At 48.8% G+C, this 27,528-nt stretch overlaps 1 protein-coding gene across 4 annotated transcripts in view; it reads right to left on the bottom strand.

Annotated features, from left to right (window-relative positions):
• The window catches only part of Trim2 (tripartite motif containing 2), a 142,855-nt gene that overhangs the window by 86,602 nt on the left and 28,725 nt on the right, over positions 1-27,528 (bottom strand). Inside the window, exon 1 of one of the 4 annotated variants that reach the window (XM_040752579.1) lies at positions 17,472-17,617. The exons of 2 other annotated variants lie outside the window; for them this stretch is intronic. The gene's annotated coding sequence lies outside the window, so the exon portion shown is untranslated. Of the gene's footprint in view, positions 1-7,400; positions 7,910-17,471; positions 17,618-27,528 lie in introns of those variants that run through there. One more of the 4 variants, XM_040752580.1, reaches the window with a different exon arrangement.

The following is a 27,528-nucleotide window of genomic DNA, read 5'->3' as shown; positions in this document are numbered from 1 at the left end:
AGGAGGGGAGGCAGGTGGATCTCTGTGAGTTCAAAGCCAACCTGGTCCACAATGAGAGATTCAGGCCAACCAGGGCTACATGGCAAGGCCCTGTCTCAGAAAGGAAGGAAGGAAGGAAACAAGCAATATGAATTTGTATGATTTGACCTGTAATCAGCATTTATCAAAAATTAAGAATCTTTGTTTAAGTAAAACACTACTTTATGTAAGTTATAAGTGAAATATTTATAAAGGAAATACCTGAGAAACCTGTTACTTTATCATTTAATGAAACTGTGTTTATAGACAGGGTTGGGCATGTAGCTGGTAGGGTGTTTCTTTTGGTGCAGGGATGAACCCTGAGCCACACCTACCAAATCTTACTAAGTTGTTTTGGTGCCTGGTTTGGCAGCTCAGAGTGGGTGTTAGCCTTCAGGCATGGATTACATTGTGCTCCAGGCTTCTACATTGAGAATTGGAGGGGGCAGAGGGCTGGAGATGAAGGAAACTCCAAGGGTAATTGCTACTTTATAGCAGAGAATAAGGAAAAACAGGGCAGGATCGCATTGGCCTCCATCCCTCCCTCCCTCGGGCAAATGGCTCCCTGTCACTTCATTGTACCCAGAGTGGATGCCAGCCACATGACGGGAGTGAAAGAGACCATTTATCAGCTCAGCTCATTTGTGCTGCAGACTGTGTGCCACGCAGATGGCTAACGTATTGTTTTCATGAAAGGGAGACAGCTTTGCAAAGAGGAATTTTAATGGCAGGGATCTGGAGCCCATACTCTGCATACCTGATTTCATTAAATTTGGTTTTGATCGCTGGGTTCATTATTGGCAAAGAGTTAGATGAAGAAAGATGTCCAGTTTTTGCCATTTGCTCTCTGCAGCAACCACAACGCTGACATCTCTATGACCCTCTGCATTGGGGTATAAACCGAGTGGGAACTTCCAGCCTGCAGGGCCTAGTCTTTCTCACTTCGTGCTGCACCTAAAACTGTCCTGAAGCTACTCAGCACTGCTTGCCTCAGCCGTTACAGGTCTCCGCAGAGCACAGTGCCTGGGGACCCACGTGGGTACGAACGAACCGTAAGGCTAGGATGTGAGTGAGTGAATGCATTGGTACGGGTGACTCAGACTTGCAGGGAGAGGGCATCAGATGGAAGATCTAAGATTCACATAAGGTGTTTATGGGTAGCAAGTGGCTAACCCTGCAGCTTTCGTCCCGTCAGTGATCTTTGGTCCGCTCTCTTTGGGAGACTGTTCCTTGGCCATTTGAAATACTGGTTCGAGGAGGACCCAACGTGTGCATTCACATCGCACACTGATTAACATGGTTACTGTTATGCTTTCCTGAAGCAGAATTCAGTGCACCGGGTGAAAGCCAGTACCCTGGACATATACTACACAGAATGGGTCAGTGCCTCAGCTCTAGAGGGAAATAATTCACGCGGCAACACCAAGGAGATCGCTACATGTTACAGCCACGGCTATCTGCACTGCCTGTCTCCAACCCCAAGGGAAGGATCGGACTGACCCCAGGCTTTTCTTCTTTTGAGAGTTGAGAGCCCCCCTCCCCCTCCCTTCACCCGGGCTCCTAGTTCACCGCTATAATTCCCAGCAGAATCATAACCGAGGCAGACCGTCTGGCTGGAAAGATACTCCCATTCTCTATTGTGCTCAGTGGCCAAAGGTACACGGGGAAGCTAACAAGATGCAAATCCTGTTCAACGTGGCCAAAACCCTTTTCATCCCTAAGCAAAGCCCCAGAAAACTTATTCAGTTCGTTGGCTTCGTAACATGGCTTCAGACCATTGTGGAATGTGCAACACTAATTTAAATAAATTGCATGTAGTCAGAGAGAATGAGACAGTTTCATCTTTGTTTAGTCTGAGAGGCTATTTTCGTGATTGCGGGGGCCTGATATCATCTTCGCAATTTTTGCAAAGCTCAGGAGTGTCTATCATTTGCTCTCCAGCAACACTCCCATTATGGGTCATTTTGCAGCCACCCCCCCCCCCACAGCCACTGCAAGACTGGCTGGGATCTGAGAAAGTAACCCCTGGGAGGAAGCTGGACCTAGTACAAGTTTTGAGAGTAAGCAACAAATGTCAGAACACCCTAGTTATGTTTAAAGATCCAAGAAAATGCTACCAAAGGAAGCATGTATTCTCCCAGGTAGTGTTTACATCTGAACTTCCAAAGAGGCCTCCAAGTTCCAGGAAGACTTCACTCACTGTTTTGCGTTTCTGAGACAGGGTCTCACCACATAACTCTAGGCTGGACTCAAAACTCCAGTGCTTCTGCCTCTGCCGCTAAGTGCGGAGAGATGTGCTGTATGGGGTTACAGGGTGACGTGATAGAATTTCCTCCCACAAACATATCATCCTGCAAGCAAACCCTTTAAACTCAGGAAGCAAACAACTCATGCCTCAGGAAGTCCCTGAAACTGAACAAATATACTAGGTACTTCCCCCCCTAAGCATACATAAGCATCAAGGATTGCTGGGAGACACTCTTAGATCAGCCAAGCCACCTGGAAAAGACACAGACCAGCTGACCTGCCTAGAAGACTCTCAGACAACTGAGCTCTTTATAAGAAACAGAGACCATCCAAACTGCCCAAAGGAAGTAAGGACTAGCCAAGCCACCCGGAATAAGCAGGAATCAGCTTAGCTATCTAGAAGAGGCTCAGACCACCTGTGCCTCAAAGAGACACTCTCCAACCTCTTGAGCTACCTGTAAGCTATGAGGTACACTCTGGGTTTCTAGCTTTGGTGAGCTGTCTCCATGCTGGGGGTGCACTTGGGGGTGGGGGATGCAGCTGTGTTTGAGTCATCTCTGCTCCTGTAAGTAACCCCAATAAAATCCATTAGTTCACCAAACTGGATGTCGGTGGTTCCTGATCTGTAGTTGATTCCCTGTCTGGGGTGAGTAGACATCTATTCATGTCTCCACTGGAATGGTGTCACACAACACAGAGGTGTACCACAATTTCCAACGTGAGGGAAGGCTTTGGAGGAAATTCGTGACTAGGTGGAAGAAGGAAGGTTCCTAGTGACGACTCAAATGGCACCAACAATGTTTTAAAATGCCTCCCAGGCTTAGTTAGATCCTCCTTTACAAACAGTTACATCTGTATAACCATGGTTGTACTTCCAAGTCATAAAGCAGGGCCTTGAAATGTGATATTTTCTCCATGAATCTCTTTGGCTGACAGACTAGAATATGGTTTTGAAAGGCATCTTTCCTTCCTTATACCACACAGGGCAAAACAATCTAAAAGAACACTTGTAGGTGCTTGAAGTAGAGTTCATTGTTAGCATGCACGAGGCCCTGAGCCACAGACAAAACAAACCTTGGTCCTAACTTTTCTGCCCCTCTTTGGTCTCACATCAGATTGCTCAACAGAAGTCCAAATCTGTTGGGGAAGTCCTGTTATTTGCCTGTTATTTGTCAATAAAGTACTGTTGAGCCTATAGGAATCTAGATAGGTGGGGCTAGGAGTCCAGGAGGATTCTGGGAAGGAGAAACACAAGAGAGTCAAGATGTAATGCCATGGGGGTAGGAAGCCCGGAACCATTCTCCGGTAAGAGACATACTTAGATTAACAATTATGGGGTAATTACTTAAGGCAGAGCTAGCCAGTAAGAGACAAGCAAGGCCAACAGCTTCATAATTAATATAGCCTCCTGTGTGTTTATTTGGGACTATTGTGGATCTAGAACCAGGCGGGCGGAAAGGCTCCACTCAAGGAAAGCTTCTCTTAACACAAATCTGAAACTTGTCATAGTTTTGTATCTCAGAGTCACCATTCTGAGAAAACAAAACAGCATTCCACCATGTTGGTCCAGGTCCAAACGGGAGATAAACAGTTAAGAATGACTTTACACCTCTCTCAATACTTTAGTTTAAATTGAGGGGTGCATTTAAAGGGAGGAAAAGGGCATCCTAGAAGAGCAGACACTCTGAACTTGGAAGATGTTTACACACCAAAGACAGTGATTTAAAAAGCCAATTGCTTTCCAGCACTTCAGCTCCAACTGTCTTTAGCATCTCTGCAGACTGCTCTGGAAGCTGGGTCATGGAGCTGGGGTGTCTCGGGTGGATTTATGTGCTACAGTTAAGCAGAAGGAAGCTTGTATCAGCAGCTTCCATTTGCACATTTCTAATTCCCCCATAGCTTTATAGCCATGCTGACAGATACTCTGATTTTGTTTGATTCAAGGACATAAGAAAGGTATTTTTTTCTTGTAGTGCTATTGATGAAACCCCAGATTTTGTGCATGCCAGGAGGCAACCTACACCCTCTCCATCTCTAGACCCAAGGACATTCTAATTTCCCAAGGCCAGCCGTTCTGTATAATAAACTTCATGTGGACATACAGTGTGTTAGGCAAAATTGAAAGGGTGTAGATTCTAGAGAGAGGATATTTCTGTTCTGTCTTTAGGTGAGAGTCAGTGGCAGGATGTACAAGAAAAATCATAGTTTATTGTAGGAAGTAACCATTGTAAAGAAAATTTAATATGTGCCAACATAAGCACTAATTCTGAGGTTCAGCTTCTACCAAACCCCACAAATGACATAAAAATCAAGCAGGAAGTAAACATTGACTCAGGGACACCACATTTATCCCCCTTAATTTTTTATTTATTTCAAAAGTTGGGGTTGTCAGTTCTTTTGACCCTAGGGTCAAACACTCTCCATATGATGAGACTTAATATAATTTTCCAGAGAAAATAATGCATTGAACTCACAGATAACTTGGGGGGACTTTTTCTTAAATGATTTGCTAACTAGCCATTCAGTCCTAAAGTCTGGCATGTGAGAATAAAAGAAACAGAGCAATTCCTTGGCATCTGAAGGGGTTGGTTCAAGGGCATCCTCACCCTTGTGGACACTAACCTCTGCAGATAAGTAAGTCTCTTCTATAAAACCACACACTATTTGCACAAAACCCTGTCCGCTTTAAGTCAACTCAAATGACTTATAATACCCATGTAGCTTTGAATTACTGTTTTGCTGTATTTTTCAGGGAGTGATGGACAGACGGGGAGGGGGAAGGGGGGAGGAGGGTGTCTTGTTCAGTAAGGACTTGCTACCATGATAGGCATCACTGAATAATGAATGCATGTCAGCAACAAGGTAGCATCTGCAGTCGATTGAATCTTAGCTTTGGGAGTCTTGGATGCAGGGAGGGAACCAACTTCGACTTTGATTTCAGTCTGATAAGGCCTCAGTCTTTGCCTCGAGGCTTTTATGATAACTCTCTCAGACAGGTCACTCAAGTAGACACTCTGGAGTGATTTTTCTCAAGGACTCCATCACTGTCCCAGCCTTCATCATTAGCAGCTGCATTAAAAAAAAGTATCTGAAGAACCTTCCAGAATAAACTTTCAGTGTGAAAAATGGTCAAGTTAACACTGCCTTTTACATCTTTATTATCCAAGATAGAGATGGGATAAACTAAGCAAACTTATTTTTAGCAGTGGTGAGGATATTATGATATCTTCCCAGGAGTTCAGGATTCTGGGATTTCATTTCCAAAGCTTTCTTGGAAGTTGCTAATGTTACCCAGTTGTGTTATCGCCACTGAATGGGCCAAATTTTCATGGTGAAGAATTTGGAGAATAATAACTTACTGTAGCTTGAAGAGCACATAAACAGATCTGCACAGTAACTATCACCCTCTTTATGAAGAGTCAATGGATGGAATACAACCCAAGGACAGACCAAAGAAAAGGCCAGAGCATGAGATGTTAATGATTATACATTCTAACCCATTTATATTTAGTGTCCTATGAGAAATCCCTTCCACTTGTACTTCAGTATGAAATAGAAACTACAATCTCACCAAATAGTAATCCATACAAGCCCACAGTAACATGATGATACAAGAATAAAGATATGGATGCCCCGTTTTTGTTTTTGTTTTTTGTCTTTTGACAGATACAGTACTGTTTATTATATAGAGAGTTTCCTAGGAAAATAAAGGCTGGGTTTGGGTAAATGTTCTCAGAAAATACCAATAGGGAACATTTTCACCTAAACAAATGTTGATGCTGAAAGATTATGTCATCACACATGCTACAATCCAAAATGAGGTCATGGTAAGTGAGTGAAATGAAATTCAACGGACGAGGGAGGGAAGAAGAGGAAGGCTGTTCGGAAAAGAAAATGCTAACATGAAGCCAGAGAGCTATGGTGTGAACTTTTTATATTGGATCCTGCGTGTAGAAGGCCCTGACCATCTCACCAAACTCCATATTTACCCAAGGCAGAAGGGAGGCAGAGCCTTTCTTTCTATAATTGATCTTTAATCATTATATGAGCCTATGTTTGAACAGGATGGAAATGTAATGTGTGCCATAAAAAAGTCTATAAAATACTTTATGTCTTTGGTCAAGGATGTGGTGGCCAAGCATTCTGAAGCATTCCTGTTCTTTTGTTCTTTGGAGTGGGAAGGCAGGTTCTGGCTTTGCCAAGAGTGAAATCAAGTGGAAATCTGAGACCAGAGGTCATGTACGGCACGGTAACTCCCGCCCCCGATAAAGGAATCTGGAAATACTAGTTATGCTGTGCTGAGCTTATAACGATATTCCAAGAATACAGATGTGAAGGTCAAGCTCCATTTCAGAAGAAAAAAGGGCCCTAAACTGGTTGCAGGTGCGTAGATGAGCATGCTGTCACTAGAACACCTCTCGTGTGTCTCCTAGGTCTAGCCCAATCTTTAGATTCCCAGAACTCCAAATGCTCTGAAATGCAGTGTTTAAAACACATTGGCAAGCTGGAGCAGTGGTTCATTTGATCTCCTGCCCCTCACAATAAACAGATACATCCACAAAATCTAGAAAGCATTTGAACTTAATGTTGTCTTGTGCTCCTGAATAGAGTAAAGGGGTGCAGAAAATGAGTCAGTTGCTCCCTGGAGTTGACTGGATTACAGGTAGGGAAGGATCTGGGGTTCATGGAATGCTCTGCCAGGCATTTCTCAGGAGACGCTTCCTCCCCATCCCCAACCCTTCACCTCTTGACAGCCACATTCAGTTTTCAACACACAGCTATCAAAAAGCCTCAAAAGCAACATCCCTCCTTTAATAAACAGAAGTGTAGCATGAGGCTGGCCAGAGGGTAAGCACGGAAACTGATCCGCAGGGAATCTACCTGGGTAGTCCCTTCTAAGAGAAAGAACATTTTTAAAAGGAAAGGGGGGGGGAGGAAGCCTGCCCCTTCCAAGCTTTAAGATTGCCGAACTGCTTTCTTCTCCAAGGCCAAATGACTTTGCAAGCCTTCCTGGCTAGTTAGGGTCGGCAGGGGGTCCGCGGGACACGGAGAACAGCGCTGGCGCGCTGACAGCACGGCCAAGCCGCAGCCCAAGCCTGGGCGCCAGGCTCGCCACCGCCCGCAGGGACACTTACCGCGACCCTCGCGGCTGCTGCTCGCGTCCCGACCTCAGGTGGCCGCAGTCCCCGGCGCCCGCGCTCCCGCCCCACGCCGTCTCAAGGTCACACCGCTCGCTCGCTCGCTCGCGGGCCGCCGTCTACGCTGCGGGCTCAGCAGACAGAACGGACGCGAGGAGCAGAGCTGGCCTCGCGGGCCGCGCCGGGGCCTTCCCTCCGTGTCGTCGGTGCCAGGCAGCTCCGCTCTGGGTCACTTCCATTCTGCACTCAGTCCCAGAGCGGCGAGACATCTGTTTTCCATTAGCCTCGCGCAGAGGCAAATCCTGGATTAGACGCCAGAGCCCACGCCACAGCGGATCCGCACACAAAGAGCCGGGGACAAGCACGCGAGTTGGTGCCCAGTTCCAGAACCACTCGGATGACTAAGGCGGCCGCAGCCGGGAAGCGCCAATCCGCGGCTGGCTGGGCTTTCAGGTCTACTGCGGAAAACTCATCCTCCGCCTCTGCCCCCCTCCGCCCACCCCACGAAAGCACGCTCTGTCCCCGCAGGGGAAGTGACTTCAGCTGCACCAGACTGAGCGAGTCCAACGCAGCCGGCCTCCACCACCGGGCACTCGGTATTGAAAGCAAACACTGCCGAACGTGACGGAGGGAGGAAAGCTCAGCGTTTGCCATAATCCCATTACAAGAGTCAATTACGGTACAGTCGGCGCTGAAAGCGAAGAGGAAGGGCTTGCTGTCGCTGTGGGCTGACTTTGCACTCTCCACGCAGCTTGAGCAGACTAGCTGCTGTCTCCGTGCTCCCCTTCCTCACCTAGGAGAAAGCAAGCTGTTCTCCAGAGCTGTACAGACTAGTGCGCGTTAGGCCGGGAAGACTTGCCATTTCCCAGTCCTACAAAATTACTGTCAAAGAAATGCAGGGCGGGGTTGGGGGGATTTTAAATCACTCTGGATCCCAAAGACCCTCTCGCCCGCCTCCCCAACAAGTTTGTGGACTTGGGGGCTTCAGCAGGCTTCTGGAACAAAGAAGCTAGGAACTGACCCTTAACGTGGCTGTATGGTTAGCACGGGAGCAATAGGGACAATGCCCTACGGTGGATGGCCAGGGAATTAGGTTACTGCCCTTGTCGGTAAACCGGGGCCTTGACTCTTGGCAGGAAGCTAAGGGGGCCCTCGGAGAGATTTCAAGCCGGCAAGTGATGTATTAAGTATTAAGATTTCCACGGCAGAAAGATAATTTTACAAGGTCAGTCCAACCTAGGAGAGGAGTAGAGGTGGGAGCCCATTCCACATGGAGGGATGCTCTAAGCCTGGACACAAGGGGGAGGACCTAGGCCCTGCCCAGAATTATATGACAAACTCTGAAAATCCATCCCGGAAGCCCTCACCCTCTCTGGGGAAGGGGGGTGGAGTGCGGGGGGGGGGGTTGGGAGTATTAGGGGGCTGGGGGAGGAGAGGAGAGAGAGGGAATTGAGAGTAACTTGTAAAAAGTTAAATAAAAAATAAAGAAGCGGAGGGAAAGACTCCAAAGAGAATGAGAAAACTGGGAGTAGGAGTTATAGACTCACCTAGGTTTTGCCTTGAGCAGCAGTGTAGACAGAAGACAAACAAACAAACAAAGGGCCAGAGAAGCCATGAGTGAGTTCACAGAACCATGTCACAGAAGTTGAGCATGGTTACTAATGTAAACCAACCACACAGATTTCTATGGGATTCGGGACCTTCTGGCTGAGCCAGACAGGTTAGGCAGGTGTGTGGTTAAAATTGAAGGTAAATACAGAGCAGAGGAAACGCTCTGTATTGGTGTGCTGTAGCTGCTGAAACAGAGTCCCGGGACTGAGGAGTTAGACAGCAGAAATGCGCTGTCTCACTGCTCTGGAGCCTGGTAGCCTGTGGTCAGCACAGCGGAAGGGGCTTACTCCTGACCGCACAAGCGAGGGCTTGCTGGAGCCTCTTGCAGGCTCCTTACAGCTCGAAGTGCCACTGGCCGCCGTGAACACTACAAGCACAGCCCTGAACACCTTCCCGTTTACTTCTGCACATCTAGTCCTGATTTCAAGCTCAGCACCTGCCCCTTGCCTTCTAGACTCCTCCCTCCCGTGCTCCCTTCTGCCCAGGGCCAAAGCCCCTGGGCCCTTGCTGTGTAATCTTTGGATCATCTTCAGCGCTATCCACAAAGGTTGGAAAGAGCACAGCAAACACACAGGGGATGGAATTTGCTCTGGCCTTGGTTTCTTTAAAGACTTCCTATTTTCTTTGGCTGTGCCGAAGAGTGAAGCCAGGGCCTTGCACACTTTAGCTACAGCCCCAGCTCTCCTCACACAGCTTTGCATTTGAGATGGGAAAGGTAGCAACTACTCTATTGCTGTCTGGTCTCCAACCTCCCCCTCAAGCAATCCTCCCTCCTCCACCTTCTGAGCAGCGGCGACTCAGACATGTGCCACTGAGTCTGCTCTCCATTCTTACCCCTTACTCTAAACACTTATGTAGCCCTCCGTCTTCAATCCATCTCCCAACAGCCGCTCTTGGAAGGCCAGTGACTTAAATAGGCCTTTATGGGCACTCTCTGGTATTCAGTTTATGGCCAGAAGGGTGGGATTCTTTTGAGAACCAGTGATGAAGTTTGTGGAATGGTGAGGGAAAGTTCTGGGGACCCTGGGATGAGCTGACTAGCATTAGAGGGACATGACAAGTTCAAGGTGAAACCGTTTCCTTGGAAGGTCAGCTTCCTGACTCCATTGCTCAGTAACTGGGACCTGCTTCTTCACAGACTGCTTTAGTTTCACTCACTTATGTCTATACCTGCCTAGGTTCTAAAATGCCAGATTAACAGCTGGAAAGAGCCTGGTCCTCTGCCACAGGGGTAGCCAGTGTTTGCTGAGAACACAGGTTACATACAACACCTTGGCACAGAAGGAGCCAAAACTGTTTCCTGTAGTGGGGTCTCAGATGACTAATGGGGGCGGGGGTCAAAATGCAGTTAATTTTCTATAAACCTCTCCATAAAGGAGGCATTGGAATCGTTCTGAGGGAAGTGTGTGTGCATGGTACGTCTCTCTCCGTCTCTATCTCTGTCTCTCTGTCTCTGTCTCTTTGTCTCTGTCTGTCTGCCTGTCTCTCTGTGTCTGTCTGTCTGTCTGTCTGTCTGTCTGTCTGTCTGTCTCTCTCTCTCTCTCTCTCTCTGTGGTGTGTATGTGTGTTGGAAATGGAGCCCAGGGCCTTGCGCATTTGAAGCAAGTGCTCTACTACTGAATGACACTCCCAACCTGTCTAATTTCTGGGAGGTGGGAAAGCCTTCATGGAGAGAGGGAGGTAGAGTTCTAGCACTCAGAGGAGTCACCTGTTGGAAAACTGGAGGAAAAGCCAGGTGATTAGTGACAACATATATCACTCAAGTTGTCAAGGACCCTAACCCTCCCAGGCCACATGATCAAACCATATTTTCTAAACCCCCTTTTGGTTCTAACTCATGTTCCGTTTGTGCTGCCGGTGCCTCCTGAGCCTGCTGTGTGGCCTTTCTTCTCTTTCCTGAGTCTAAATTCTATCCTTCCCTGATTACAAAGTTTGGTTGGCCTTGGATGACAACTTCTTAGAAACACACACACACACACACACACACACACACACACACACACACACACACACACACACACAGCATGTCCACAGCGTGTCCTGACAGAACTTCTCCATCCTACTTATTTGCACATACAACCTATCTCCATTATTTCATGTGCTCCTTCAAAGGTGTGTGCATGTGCATATGTATGTTATTGTGTGAATGGAAACCATAGGTCAGCCTCGGGTGTCTTTCTCCATCATGCCTACCCTAGGGCCTTTTAGTTAAGAGAAGAAGCCTGGACGCCAGCCTGGGCCTGGATAACGCCATCACTACCCGAGGGAACCAGAGAGATGCTCCGTGGGCTGCATCAGAGCAAGTAGCCATGTTTGAAAGACAGTGGGGGAGGCTCCCTGCAAAAGCTCCCAAATGCAGCAACAGAAAGAAAGCAGCTGCCGTGGTTTTAACCTCCAGTTGCCACACAAACTCTTCTCCCTGCCAGCCCCCTCCTCCCCGTGCTCACTGTGGACTTCTTATACATTAAAAGGAAGGGATTAGGAAAGATACATTTACAACCATACAGGGGGAAGATACGCAATGACAACTTTCAAAGAAAGAGACAGTGACCTCCTGCATTTCCTAACACGCTAGGCAGGGCCAAGGCCACAGATGGACACGACCGCTACAGAAACAGGTTTACAAGTAGCCTTGGAGACAACAGGTGACTGGGATATCCAGGGTTTCTCTGTGTTGTTTTGGAGGCTGTTGGTCCAGCCCGGCCTCGAACTCACAGAGATCCGCCTGCCTCTGCCTCCCCAGTGCTGGAATTAAAGGTGTGCGCCACCACCGCCCGGCTGTGACTGGGATATCTTTCTGACGCATCCTAGAGGATGGGAGTTGCTGGTCACCAAGTCCTTCTACTTAACCCTGTGCTACTGACTTCAGGTCCTGTCACTGTCAGTAGCTTGTCCCTCCTCAGAAGCCAAACCCAGAAGTTTGGGGCAACACGGGATCTGTGTGCCGCTCAGAGACCGTGGTTGGTGCAGCCTACCCATAGGAAAGGAGGCTCCCACCAGTGGCCAGTATTCTCAGAGTACCCACATGGAAGGCAGGGACGCCTGCCCTTGTCCCACCCCCTTGCTCTCTCCCAGCACCACTGACAGCTCAGACAATGGCGCTGTTGGTTTATTGCAAGTGCTAAGTGTGGGAAGACAGCTGCTTCTTAATGTCTTGTCACTATCTGTCCTTGTCGCATATCCAACACAGCTTCTGGGACTTCTAGGGTCACTGCTGCCTCATAGGGGTCTTTCCATTTTCTGTTGGTAATGTACCAACAGTAATTAATATTTATGCTATGTCCCCAGTGTGCTCAGAACACAGAAAGGATCCAGAGACATGACAGATATCCAAGTTGAGGGAAGACTGAAAGGATTCTCACCCCTAAGAAAATATCAATGGCTTCTGTTTCTTGTTCAGAAAACAGTCACAAGAAAAGAACTGTGTCCAGGAAGAGCCTGTGCTCTCGGACTCAGAGAGAACCATAAAGCTCCCAGCCCCCATTCTGCTCCCTTGGCTCCAGGGGAAGAACCTAGGGTCAGTGATACATCAAAGGCCTGGGCTGAACTGGGCACTCTGGAAATTCAATTAGTGCCCAGCTCTTGGGAAAGCACTGGGGATCGCAGATTTCATAGGACGCTAGGAGCAGGCAGAGGCCACCCTTCCATACTTGACTTAAAGCCCTTATCCATCACCATACCCACAGTTTTAAACCCCTCTTGGTTTCAATGACCCTGTGGTCGGCCATGGTCTAGAGACATAAAACGGGAAAGTTTAGAAATTAGCAGCCTAAAAGTGAAAATAGCTACCATTACTGCTTGTTATGTAAGTGCTCCTTGGATTCACTAATGTCATTGCTTGCCATGCCTCATTATGAGGGAAAAATTATGCTGCAGATGTCCTCCCCCTCCATCACTGGCGCTGTCCTCCCCCTCCATCACCAGAGAGTCCTCCACCTCCATCACTAGAGAGTCCTCCACCTCCATCACTAGAGAGTCCTTCCCCTCCATCACTGATGCAGTCCTCCCCCTCCATCACCGGCGCAGTCCTCCCCCTGCAGCATCAATGTGTGTGTGTGTGTATGTGTGTATGTGTGTGTGTGTATGTGTGTGTGTAGTGTGTGTGTGTAGTGTGTGTATGTGTGTATGTGTAGTGTGTGTATGTGTAGTGTGTGTGTAGTGTGTGTATGTGTGTATGTGTGTGTGTGTAGTGTGTGTGTGTATGTGTGTGTGTAGTGTGTGTGTGTGTGTGTGTGTGTGTGTGTGTGTGTGTGTGTGGTTGCAGTCTTGGGACACTCTCAAGCAAGACTTCTGTATTTAACCTTCAATCAGTGATGGATGGAGGCTACAACCAGGAGTAGTTGGCAAAACTATACAAACTGTACTATTTTGGGAAACACAAGAGTGGCATTTATGACACGTGGTTCTGAGCTAATTAACGGCTTCAAAATGCAGTTTAGTTCTAGGTTTAGGGAGGTGAATGCGGCTTAGTGGAACAGGGTGGTCTAGCACACAGGACACCCCGTGTGATGCCCCCAGCACAGCCCAACAAAGCAAAGCAGAAAACTCTCCCAACTCACTCTTCTGGGAAGGGGGGAGGGGTTGTTAAGAGGGAGGACTTCCCGTAAGAATCTGTCCTTGGAGATTCCTTGGCAGGAGATCTGCTATATCAAAGGTCAACACTGGCAACTGCCCCCGTGGGAGTCACAGCATTACAGACAGGCTCCGTGGTGCCATAGACCACAAGGTCTTCCACACACCTGTAAAGAATAATGTCACCGTGGGAGAGGGCCCCTGTGCTGGTGTCAGGAGGTGAGGTGTGAGATGCCCTTGTGAGTCCCTGTGGTTTTGGGTCAACAGTCTGAGGAGTTGGCTGCAGCTGTGGGGTGTGTCCATCCCTCATCTCAACCCTACAAGCGCAGTGCTGTGAATTGCGCTGGAGTGGGAAACCCCTCCTGGCAGCTAGAGCCCTGAAAGACTGTCCAGGGCAGGAGGTAAGATAAGAGATGTGTTCCCGGAGAGGGGCTTGAGGTGAAAGGGTACCCAGGGGTTCCTCAGGGAAGGTACTGGGTTTGCTCTATATCTTCATTTAGTGGGTTCCTTTAATGTCCCTGGATGACGAAACAGGGTGTTTACTGAGTGTGGGTGAAGGGGTATGTACACTTGTTTGAGAGTGAAAGTAGGCAGTAAACTATGAAATACAAACCAAATTGTGACTTCCCTTTGCTCCATTAAGGCCACCCCAGGAAGACAAAGGTCACCAACCTGTCTGTTCTTTAGATGGCTACCAGGGACTACCCACCAGTCTTCTTGGTCCCGCAGTGTTAGACCCTTGACTCTGGGGCCTCCACTTCCTTAGGGTTTTCTACACAAAGGTGAAGAAATGACCGATCTTGTCACTCTTAGGAGGGAGTTGAGGCTGGGTTCTCTAAAGGGCCCATTTTCCGTGATGTGGGCGTGGCCTCCACTTTCACCCTCTGTCCTAGATTGGCCCCTAGCTTCCAACCTGGCCTTGCAGGATCAGGCTTCTGTCCTCGGGAACTATTTCAACCTATTCTTTGTGGGAAACCTCTGGAACAATATCTAGAAAGTTCCATCATAATGGGGGTGTGCTTCATGGAGGAAGGTGCGGGAATGACCCCAAGCCAAGCATTCTAGAGGTGTCTGTTTTTCCTATCTTCCCAATCCCCAAATCATCCCATGATGGAGACACTGTGACAGCCACTCTCAGATGAGGAAAAGAGAAGGAACTGGAAGGAGGAAGGGACTTCCCCAGGACACCATCAGCAGAAACTGGAGACCCGAGATGAAGTTCATCTCTGTTTGAGGTATATGTTAGATCCATTACGTCTACCCATGGACCAACAGTTAGAGAGGACTTTGAAGACATTGCGTAATAGTAGATCAGATAAGAACGGCCCATGGGACAAACTTCATTCAGAGTCACCTGCCGCCAGTGTGGTGTAGAAGCTAGAACACAACCTTGCACGGTTGGCTCGCTAGTTCCTGTCCAAGAATTTTCAACTAACCCTGGGGACACTCAGCAAACATGGTCTATGGTTAGGCCTATCTCTGAGTGCTGGTAGCTGGGAAATGAATGGATTTCTCAGAGATTTGCTGTGTGGTGAGCACTGTAGATCACATTCTTTGTACATGCTTAAGCCTCACATGGTCTAGTCAGACAGAAAAGTAGATGACCTGCCCATATTACACAAGAGTTGAGGTGAATGTGTCTAAATCAAAGCTCTTAGCCTCATGCGCTGGAGTGTCTGCCTCGGCCTTGGGCTTCTGGGGTCAGGCCCACCTGTGTGGTAGGGCTGGGCCTCTCCTCAGCTGACCCTTCTTAGGACTAGGCGCATGTTGCAGATTTGGGAACTGGGACGCAGAAACAGTATACAGCTTGTTCAAATACACATGAGATGACCGGAAGTGTAAATCCTGAGAAAGGTGTGATACTGAGGGTTAGAATAAGGTGTGTGTGTGTGTGTGTGTGTGTTGTCTTTTCTCTGTTTCTTGGCAAGCAGTTCTTGAAATCGCTAAGATGTACAAACCAAAAAGGATCTCTGTGTGCTCCTGGGGTATAGAAAGGTTGAGGGCTTCCCAGAAGCCTCAGGAAGGGGTCTGATTGTCAGGGGAACTAGCCACACTCCTGCTGCAGTGCCAACACCCACCTCCAGGAGGCACAAAGGCTCTAGGGATTACCAGTGGCAGTGATGTAACTGATCAGGCCCGTATAACACAGTCTCCATAAAACAAAACAAGACCACCAATAACAACAGAAGCCATGACACATCTGCTGAGCCCCCTCCCTGCCCCCCTCTGCCCCTCGAAGCTCTTTACCGGACTGATTATCTGTGTTCTCCATTACATCCTTTATAATATGCCAGCGAACATAAAAGCATTTTCCCGGGTTCTGCAAGCCTTTTTAACAACTTCCTGAACTTGAGGGTCAGAGCCCTAGAACTTCCAAGGAATAGCACAAAGTTAGACACAGTCACATGCTGGTCACCAAACCTCCCAGGTAACTGGACCCTCTGATTTACAGCTGATGGTCAGTAGCCCAAGAGACAACCTGGGACTCACAGTTAGTTAGCCCCTGGGTGAGGCAGTCTTGGGAATTGTGCTTTCAGAAACCAAAAGAGATTCAGCCAGGCAGAAATGTGGGAATACAGTACCCCAACAAATTGAGTTTGCAGGGGTTTGCCCTGACCCTACCCCACACTGGGCAGTCTGAAGTTCATTTTCAGAGTCAATTCTTTCCTTCACTAGCCTTTTCCAAGGAGCAACTTAGTCCTCCCTCTCTCCAGGGCACTCAGGAGCCCTGCCTGGCCTAGTTTGCAAACCGATTTGTGTTTTCATTGTGTAAACACCGTGCTGCTTTGGGCCCAATTTACTTGAAAACTGACTTTTGCATTCTGATCTTTCCATCAGTTGCCACAAAATTACACATTTAAAGGTGCTGGTGACTCACCAGCCTAGCCTGGCTTCAACAGCTTATCAGACTCCTGTCCACACCAAACACACTGTAAGCTCACGGACTCCTCGGAAAGGCAAGGACACAATGTCTGATCAAAGCTTCTCGGATGGCCATGGTTCTTTTACTCATCAGGAGGCGGGTGGGAGGGGGTGCCTAGTGAGCTCTACAACCCATCACTTGCATGCGATCATAGCTCTGTGCCAGGGACAGGTGTCTACTGCCAAATGGGCTAAGATGTAGAAACCAGACTGACAGCCCTGGGAACCAGAATCAGGAACCAGAAAGCATAGCAGCATGGCTGCCCACGTCCTGACAGATTCCCACTTCACAGAGTCCTCCGAACCATCAGAACCATCGTAGGGGGTGGGGGTGGGGCAACAGGGGGCCCACCCCCACCCCTAGCCTTTTCACTCCAGTAATCAAAGACAAACTGTCTATTCGCCTGAGGCTATTCCTTATTCCAAGTACCCTTTGAGCACTTTTATGGGGCAGTTAAACTTTACAGCAGCCTGTTGGCTCACAACCATTCCCACAATTCTGAATGGATCTGTTTATGACAAGTCCACTATGCCTTCCCTTTGAAAATACCGAAAGTTACTAGCTCTTTCAAAGGGGATCCACCGAGGTACACAGGCTACAGAGACCCCACTGTGACAGCCGCCAGCTGGGAACAGCTGCACCGGGGACAAGTGAAAGGCCCAGTGCGGCGGGAGCTTGTGGGGGACACCATGTGGGGGACACCATGTGGGGGACTCCGTCTCCAGCTCAGTCCCAGCGAGGCTGCGTGGGTGCCAGATCCCTTTTCCTCCCCCAACTCTGCGCTTTCTCTCTCTTTCTTCATCTGGGCAGAGAGGACTAGTCTTTCCCTTCTGTCTTTGCAAACAAGAACTGAAAGCTGGTGACACAGCTAGCAACTCAGTCACAGCTTGTCTCCCTCCCTGCCCGAGATTAACCAGTCAGCCCAGAGAGAGACTCATCACAAGGCAGGTGCAAGTTCTTACCTGGGTTCCATAGCGGCCACCCCTGGGCACCAGAGACCGGCCCAGCCTCCTCAGCACTAGGGACTCCGGCTCCCTCCAGCCCTCAGACAAATGAGCCCATTATAGTCATCAGACTGTGAGTTAAAGGGTGGCCCTTAGAAAAAATATAAACAGCCTGTCAGCACAGGCCAAGGGGAGGGAGGGGCTGTGGTATCTGGGGACAATGGGAGCCAATGATCAGTCTCTTTGAGCTCTGTTTGCTTAAGATATTGTGTTTCACCCTGAAGCAGGGGAGACAGGGAGTAAGGAACGAACAGGAAGGGCAATGCCTTTTTTTTTTTTAATTGAGGTTCTCTTTGCCTCTGACCTTTTCTTTAACAACTGTCCTCACGGGGGGGGGGGGGGGGGTAATCCCGCCAAGTATGGTACAAGCCTGAGTCCTGCTCTGGAAACCCAGACTCTATTCCTGACCTCAGAATGCACATTGCAGAGGGACCCCAAGTCCATGCTTCGCCCCTCAATCTGCTCACCTGCTATCCTACCTTCCACTTTCCCAATTCTCGATGCCCAAAATGATAGACAGCTCAGAGTCCTTTTCATGATACACTGGTGTGCTGGGTCTCAATTTCCAAGTACCCAGAAGAAAGCGTTAGCTGTAAGCATTACCCAGGCACGCAGCCCACATCCACCCTGATTGGGCTCCACGTCAGGGAAGGCCAGGCTGCCTCTGCATTTGAGGAGGGGGTTGGGCCCGAACAATATCTCCCTTGGCTCTCAGCACCTTATCTATCTATCAGCTCAGCGGGAGGCTGGGCCGGATAGAGAACATCCTGGAGTCCTAGCTCTCCAGAGGGACAGGATCAAGCCCTGGATGACAGGAAGCCTACAGAGCCTTACTGTGAGTGGCAGAGGGTTCTTGCATGTGCCCTGGAGATGTGCTCCTCACAGAGGCTGAAGTCCCCGTGACGGGAGTGGTGGCTCAGGGCTGCTGGCAGCACATTCTGCCAGGAGTCTCTGACCTCTTAGCCCCGTAAGGTCAAGGCTGGTGGAACTCAGAGGACGTCAGGGCTCAGACTGGTCCATCTTCAGTTGCCTGGCACGTGGCCACAGGGATGGCCACGTCACTTCACGTCAGATCCTGTGACGGTAGGTGGTTAAGAGGGCCTCTCAGGGATGTCTGGGTCTCTCACCCTCAAATACAGGACTCTTTCAAGGAAGGAGACAGAGCTCACAGGGGGCTCCTAGAGAAACCTGCAGGACTCTGAGGGAGCAGCAGCCGACACGTGCACAGCAGAGAAAGGGTGGAGGCGGCTTCTCTTTTCCAGTCAAGGAGCAAGCCTCATCGTGTGGACGGCTCCCAGAGGCAGCCTTTCACTGTACGGTGCAAGTCCACCATGTTCTGGGCCTTCCTTGTGTTCAGATGGACTGAGCATCTCCGGAGACCTCCAGCTCAGCTGTACCAGCCATTCTTCAGCTTGACCCAAAGACAAGGGCAGGTGAGGTCGCCCCAGGCTTCCTTCCCCAAAACAAAGGTTTACTAGTACTTTCAAGTAATGGCTGGCTCCCATGCTGGCACAGTCCTCTGCTGTTTGGCCCTTACTGGTGGACTTTGGTGATCAAGGAAGGCCCTGGTTCTAGACGGAGGGATCAGGGAGTTCTAGTGAATCATTGATAAACCCAGCGGTTTCTGAGCGAGCCTTCCGGGCAACCACCGCATCAGGCTAACTGTGTGAGCTTTCTTATTTCTGCGACAAAGTACTGGACATAGGGAGGGCGGGGAAACTGTGGTTGGTATGTAAAATGAATAAAATGGTTTTTAAAAGTACTGGACATAAATGACTTAAGGAAGTTTTTATCTTGCCTCGTGGTTTCAGAAGAGTCAGTCCACAGTTACTCTGCCCCATGTACTGTGACAGAACGTTGAGGTGACAGAACATATGGCTACTCACCTCACGGTAATATGGGAGGCACAAAGAGAGGAAGGGAACAGAGACTAGATACATCCTTCAAAGTTCTGACCCTAGCTGGCCCATTCTCCCAAAATACTGCCACCAGCTAGGGACAAGCACTCAACACATAAACCCGTGGCAGGTACCTCATATTCAAACCGTAATTCCCCTCACAGCTCTATGTCTGGTGACAGAGCTGGTAAGTTTTTGTTGCCAACTTGACATAACTAAGAATCTCCTGGAAGAGGTCATTTCCACTGTCTGGATCAGACTAGCTAGGAGCTATGTCTGTGAGGAATAGTCTTGATTGCTAATTATGAGGAAAAGCTTAGCCCGCTGTGGGCTGTGCTACCCCTGGGTCCTGGGCTGTGACAGAACGCCGACTGAGCTTGAATTCATGGACATGAGTCAGTAAGCAGCATTCCTCCATGATTTCTTTTTTTTTTTTTTTTTTTTTTTTGGTTTTTCGAGACAGGGTTTCTCTGTATTGTTTTGGAGGCTGTCAGTCCAGCCCAGCCTCGAACTCACAGAGATCCACCTGCCTCTGCCTCCCGAGTGCTGGGATTAAAGGCGTGCGCCACCACCGCCCGGCTTCCTCCATGATTTCTGATCCAGGTTCCTGCCTTGACTTCCTGCTCTGACTTCCTTCAGTGATGGATTGTAACCTGGAAGTGTAGTGACCTGGAAGTGTAGTGACCTGGAAGTGTAGTGACCTGGAAGTGTAGTAACCTGGAAGTGTAGTGACCTGGAAGTGTAGTGACCTGGAAGTGTAGTGACCTGGAAGTGTAGTAACCTGGAAGTGTAGTGACCTGGAAGTGTAGTGACCTGGAAGTGTAGTGACCTGGAAGTGTAGTGACCTGGAAGTGTAGTGACCTGGAAGTGTAGTGACCTGGAAGTCCCCCCGTTTTAGCAGCCATTACAGGCTAACATGTTCTTGCATGACCTTGTGGCTCCTGTCCTGGTCACTAGGAGGTCAGATGCCCTCCTCGTGGCAAGGAACCAATCAGAAGTTAGCTGGCAGGGCGGGGCGGTGGTGGCGCACGCCTTTAATCCCAGCACTCGGGAGGCAGAGGCAGGTGGATCTCTGTGAGTTCGAGGCTGGGCTGGACTGACAGCCTCCAAAACAATACAGAGAAACCCTGTCTTGAAAAACCAAAAAAAAAAAAAAAAAAAAAAAAAAAGAAGTTAGCTGGCAGGGCTGTGCTTTACGGCTCTGGGTGTACTTTACGGATAGTGCACAACAGTGACCTGCAGAGCATAGCAACCGCCCTGGGAGGGCCTATGGCCATAACAACCAGTTGACCAATCAACACAGGGCAGGTGACCCAAACCTGGAAGCGCACCAATCCTGAGATTGTTTTATACCCCTAGACACGCCCCTTACGCTGCCCTTTAAGGTCCCTGCCTCAAGGTTGCTTGGGGTCTTTCTCCAGCCATTCGCGAATGGGGGTTAGCTTATTAAACATCTACAATAAAAGACTCTTTACTTTTGCATCGAAATTGGCCTTTTGGTGATTTTGGGGTTCAGAATTTGGGTACAACAGAAGCATATGATAAAATAAACCCTTTCCTTCCCAAAGTTGAGTCTGCTCACGGTGTCTATCACCCCAAAGTAGACGAGTGAAGCATCGGCCTTGGACCAAGGGAGTGAAAGGCTGGGCCCATGCCCCGACCTTTGTGAGGCAGGCAGGAAGAATGGTGGGTAGGAACTCTAGAGCTGAAACGGCCCAGGCCTCATCCGTCCAGCAGAATCTGCCCTTCAGCTCCAACTCTCCCTGTCTCTCTCTGTCTCTGAGTGTGTGTGTCAGGTGGGGGACAACCACTGGATGCTCTTTCCAGAAAATCAGACCTGGCTCAGTCAGTAGGGTTCCCAGACCTCACGGGGGCCATCTAGTGCAGTACAGACAGAGCACGCGGGACACAGACGGTGCCGTATAGCCATCACTTCAGGTTCTGGGGCATTATTATCGTAACACAAAGCCCTGAATCCATCACATGCTAGCCATCACCAAGTTCCTCTTCTGTCCCTTCCCACTCAGCCTTGGTCGCCGCCAAGCTGGGTTCTATTTCTAGTGCTTCCCTGAGTCTCAACTGCTTGTGGGTGGAGCTTCCCAAGCCTCCCACTGCTGAAGCCCAGTCAACTGCTGAGCCCAGCCTCCCACAGTAGGGATCAGTTAGGGACTGAACCTGCCCAGCCTCCCACAGTAGGGACCAGTTGGGGACTGAACCTGCCCAGCCTCCCACAGTAGGGACCAGTTGGGGACTGAACCTGCCCAGCCTCCCACAGTAGGGACCTCGCTGGGGACTGAACCTGCCCAGCCTCCCACAGTAGGGACCGCGCTGGGGACTGAACCCAAGGCCTGACACTTGCTGAGTCAGCACTCTACCACTGAAATGGTTTTTCTTTTTCTTTTTTCCCTTATTTTCCTTTTTAAAGCTGAGGATTGAATCCAGAGCCTCACACAGCTGAATGTGCATTTTGTCACACAGACATTATATCTCATTTTTAATGAAATAAAGATAAATAATATGTTTAAGTGATGTTGTCTTAGTCTGTTTGGGCTCTAGTAACAGAATGACATCAGTTTCGGGGGTAATAAGCAACACGAATTTCTTTCTCTTTTTGCTACTGCTGCTGTTGTTTTCAAAGACACAGTTTCTTTGTGTAGTCCTGGCTGTCCTGGAACTCACTATGTAGAACACACCGGCCTCGGACTCAGAGATCCTCCTGCCTCTGCCTCCCAAATGCTCAGATTTAAGGTGTGTGCCTCCAGGCCCAGCTCAACATGAATTTCTTCATACTTTAGGAATCTGGGAAGTCCAAAATCAAGGTTCTGGCAGATTCCATGACTGTTGGCAGCTGCTTTAACTGACAGCTTTCTTCTTGTTGTGACTTCACTTGGCAGAAGAGGCAAAGGGCATCTTGGGTATTTTTAAAGTTATGTATGTATATTGTGTTATGTGGGGGGGGGGGTCCTGTATACATGCATGGAGTGCCCACAGGAGGCCAGACTATGGTGTTGGATCCCTTGGAGCTGGAGTTATAGGCAAGTATGTGCCATCTGATATGGGTACTAAGGATTCAGTGTGTAAGAGCTTTTACTGAGCCATCTCTCCTGCCCCCTTGGCTGTCTTTTATAGGGACACTAATCCTATTTGTTATTTCTTTGACTACTTCCAAGTCTCCTACTCCATCTCTCCTGCAATTGGATGGAATCCTCTACCTTTCCTTCAACATCTAGAAAGCTCTCTGTGGTTGGCTGGAACCCAAATCTGTCCAGTCTTGTGTTTGTGCTGAATGCATTTCAGTTATGCAATCGACAGTAGGTAGCCTGGTGAAGTTTGAGAGCAAAGATGGAGGAGAGTTGCCCCATAGCGGCTGTTGATCTGGCTCTGTGCCAGTTTGTTTGGCCATAATTTCAGGACAATAATGGCTCTACTTCATATGACTATCATGAGGATTAAGAGAAGTTCATTTGACAACACTAAGTACAAGACTGAAATTAATTGTTAGCTATATAGTAGATGGAATTATGTCTAGAATACATAAAGAGCTGTGGGAATTAAACACAAAAACTCCCAACATTGTCCAATCTGTAAATAGCCAATGAACAGAACAGTTTTCAAAAGAAGAGATACAAGTGACCTATAAATATTCAGAAAAGGATGTGAAATCCTTAGGAAAATGCAAATTCCATCTCACCAGATTAGGATGGCTATGATCAAGAAAACCACAAATGCTGGTAAAGATGAGGGAAAGAGCAACCCTGAGATGTACTGGTGGGAATACAACATGATGCATCCTCCGTGGTTCCTTAGAAACCTCAAAACAGAGCTACCCTGTGGTCCACCTCCACCTGAGAGCGCTCTCAAGTCAACACACCACAGAGCCACCCTGTGGTCCACCTCCACCTGAGAGCGCTCTCAAGTCAACACACCACAGAGCTACCCTGTGGTCCACCTCCACCTGAGAGCGCTCTCAAGTCAACACACCACAGAGGCTTTCATGCATCTATGTTTGTCTCTGCACTGTTCACTGTGAGGATGGAACTAGTCTAGACACCGACCCACACAGGATGGGTGAGGAAAATGGGTGCACATGAGCAGTGGAAGTTTCTTCAGCCACAAAGGAAAGTTAAGTCACGGCATCTACAAGAAAAGGACGGAACTAGAGATCGCTGTATTAAGCAGAACAAACCAAAGGAAGAAATACGAATGCCACATGCTTTCTCCTATTCCTGGACTCTAGACATGAATTTCTCTCTCTATGTGTGTGTCTCTCTGTCTCTGGTTTTCTTTCCCTCTTCCTCGAGTGTGTGTGCGTGCGTGCATGCGTGTGTGTGTGTGTGTGTGTGTGTGAGAGAGAGGGGGGGGGGAAGAAAGAGAGAGAGAGGGAGAGAGAGGGGGGGAAGAGAGTTTAACAGAAAAGGAGGGAAAGGGAACCAAAGGTACCCCATGTGACGTGAAAGCAGATCGGGAACTATTTGGGGAGTAGGGAAGTAACAGAAGGGGTGGCAGAAAACTGCAGGGGAAGGAGATGAATACGAAGAAAAAATTTTTGAACATTCAGTGTTTACATTCAAAATATAAAGTAACACTGTTCTCAATAAAAGGGGAGGAGTGTTCTACGCTCTTCCGATTTCCTTGTAGGACAAAGAAAGAAATTAGGCCTGATTCACGGCACGAACGTCAGGTGTGTTGTGAGAGACATCGTCCACCTGGAAAGCCTTGCTACATTCTACATGACAGACTGTGTGACCTTGGGTCTCAGAAATGACTGAAACGGAGAAGCATACGAATAGAATATTCCTCCATCTGTCTGCCCGCCTGTGCTGTCGAGATGCAAACCAGCTGATGGAAACATTAAAAAAGCATTACCAGAAACTTACAAGAAAGGAGAGGAAGAGGGGACAGGAAGGTGCGGAGGGAATGGGAAGGAGGAGAAGGGACGGGAGGCAGTCAGCGAGTTCCCCTCCAGCTGGGCCCCCACGGCATCAATGGCAGGCTCCGGCTAGGAATGGTGTCTAGATTCCCACCCAGGCCCCACGAGTCTCATTGGTGCAGCCACGCAGCTCTCATTGCAACGCTTTCCATCCAAAACTGTCTATGCCTCTCAGTACGGTGGATTTTGAGTTTGTTTTCTTGCTATTTCCTGGTGCTGAGATTAATCCTGGGACCTCATGATCTGTGCTGTGTTTCTAAGTATCCAGGGGGTGGTGGCTGTTGAATTTAGCATTTCCTTCTTGTCTGGGATGACCTCACCATCCCCCTACTCCCCAACCCACCCCCGCCCTCCCACCCCCTCACCGGCCTGCTCATGGTCTACCCAAGCTAAGATAATTTTTCTCTGCGTCTAGCCAGAGGAGGGGGTCTGTTTTATCACCCTCTCTGTATTCCCTGGAGACACAGTCTCTCAAGGAACTTGGAGCTAGGTTGACAGTTACCCCAATGATCACTCCATCTGTGTCTCTCAAAGAGCTGGGATTACAGGTATGTGTATGGCCACACCTGGCTTTTTACGGCAGTGCTGGGGATTTGAACTCAGGTCCTCACGCTTGCTCAGTAAGTACTCTTAGCCACTGAGCCATCTCCCTATAAAAACTTTCATGCCTCCATTTTCTCATATGCAATTTGGTGATGATATGGACATTGACCCACAGGCTTCTTGTGAGGAAAGTGTGGCGAGTCATAGGATGCACTTAGCACGTGCTGAGCACAAAGCGGGTTGGTTCCCCTTCTTCTCACCCCACCTCTTCCTCACCCTTCTCAGCGTAGACTTCACCTTCTCTGTGTGGCCCTGGCTTTTCTGGAGCTTGCATGTGGACCAGGCTGGCCTCAGACATACAGAGATCTATCCGCCTCTGCCTCCCCCGTGCTGGGATTGAAGGCGTGTGCCACCATGCCTGGCAAATCCTTCACCTCACCCATTACAGACTTTCCCACATTCTACCAGCAAGCAGAAAGGACCTTGCTGTGAGTCTGAAATTTTTAAGAAAAAAGTACTTATAAATGTGTGTATGTGGGAAGTTAGGTCTGCATACATGAGTGTGGATGCCCCAGAGGTCAAAGGCCCAAGGTCCTTCGGGAGCAGGAATTACCAGCAATGGTGACCCGCTTGACAAGGACGCTGGGAACTGAAGCCAGGTCCCCTGCGAGAGCAGTGAATGCTCTTAACTGCTGAGTCGTCTCTTCAGCCTGGGCCTTTCATTTATTATAGGTTTGCATGCCGTATGCCTACACTCGGTACTTTATGAATGGATTTAAAGTAAATTGCATTTTTTGGTGGCGCTTAGATTAGATCCAAGGTCTCTCTGTCACCCAGAATTCTTCGCAGTATCTACTCACCCCATGTCCCCATGCACACTGTCCACTAAGATGCCAGTTACAACCAGTCAACACATTTTCTGGGACACACACACTCCTTTGCTAATTGAGAAAATGGACTGAGCACACCTCCTGTTTCCTTGTTGACAGGCCTTCTGGACAGTTTTTACTTATTTATTTTATTCAAAAAACCCAAGGCTATGTATTGGCTTCTGGATTAGTTACTTTGGGGCAGTTGTGAGTTAGGGGAGGAAGCCCTGTACCTCCCTGCTTACAAAGGTCTCAGTTCCTTCAGCAGGGAGGACATGGCAGGGACTGCTCAATCTACCACAGTAGGTGTGTCTCAGAGCTGTTCATATCACAGTGCTGGCCAGTTTTATGTCAACTTATAAAAGCTAAAGTCTTCTGAGAGGAGCCTCAATTGAGAAACCGCCTCCATAAGATCAGGCTGTAGGCAAGCCTGTAAGGTATTTCCTTAATTAGTGATTGGTGTGGGAGGGCCCAGCCCATTGTGGGTGGTGCCATCCAGTCATGGGTGGTGGACCTAGGTTTTAAAAGAAAGAAGACTGAGCAAGCCATGGGGAGCAATACAATAAGCAACACTCCTCCACGGCCTCCGCATCAGCTCCTGCCTCTGCCCTGCTTATGTCCCTGCCCCCGGCGCCGTTGATGAAGAACTGATATATGGAACTGTGAACTAAGTAAACCCTTTCCTGTCCAACTTGCTTTTGGCCATGGTGTTTCATCAACAGTTACCCCAACTAAGACAATCCCCATAGACTGGGAAGCAGAAAGCCAGGGCACAGGCAGGGGCCAGGTATAACTTTCAAAGACCCACCGGTAACCAGCTCCTGCCAGTCAAGTGCTACCTCCCAAATGCCCCACAGCTCCCTTCAAGAAGCTAGCAGGTTGGGGAACAGGTATTCTCAACATGACCCTGTGGGGAATTTCAGAATCAAACCATAACAGCTTCTATACAGGAGTCTTAAGAGGTATCACAAGAAGCAAGGAATACTCTAATTAGAGAAAAAGTCCAGCACAAACACAGTCACAAATGAGGCGTAACTAGAAATAAAGTGAGTGTGGCGGAGTGACAGGGGGTGGGATTGGAGGGCAGGGCCAGCTCAGGAAAAGTTTGCATTTCCTGGTTATAAAACTTGGAGCTTCAGAAAGGAAAGTGTGCCTTTTCTGTGTGTAAAAGTTCTTACAGCAAAGCCAGCTTTCCTCTGTGAATGCAGAACACAGAAAAGCACTGGAAAGAATATTCTCTCTCCTTCCAAGGCTGGTCATAGATTCTGAACACAAAGGAGGGATATCAATCACTCCATACCCTGTGTCTTAGCTAGGGGTTTCTATTGCTGTGAAGAGACACCCTGACCACAGCAACTCTTTTTTTTTTTTTTTTCGAGACAGGGTTTCTCTGTGGCTTTGGAGGCTGTCCTGGAACTAGCTCTTGTAGACCAGGCTGGCCTCGAACTCACAGAGATCCGCCTGCCTCTGCCTCCCAAGTGCTGAGATTAAAGGTGTGCGCCACCAACGCCCGGCCACAGCAACTCTTAATAAGGAAAACATTTCATTGTGGTGGCTTGCTTACAGTTCAGAGGCTTATGGCAGCACGCAGGCAGACGCGGTGCTAGAGAAGGAGCCGAGAGCTCTTACATCTTGACTCGCAGGAAGTGATCTGTCTCATTGGACGTGGCTTGAGCATATATGAAACCTCACAGTCCATCTCCACAGTGACATGCTTCATCCAGCAAGGCCACACCTACTCCAACAAAACTACATGTCAATCCCCAGAATGAAAA

The sequence above is a fragment of the Mesocricetus auratus genome, unplaced genomic scaffold (genome assembly GCF_017639785.1).
Source record: "Mesocricetus auratus isolate SY011 unplaced genomic scaffold, BCM_Maur_2.0 Super-Scaffold_100009, whole genome shotgun sequence".
Taxonomy (NCBI): domain Eukaryota; kingdom Metazoa; phylum Chordata; class Mammalia; order Rodentia; family Cricetidae; genus Mesocricetus; species Mesocricetus auratus.
This window is presented reverse-complemented; position numbering and strand designations above follow the sequence as displayed.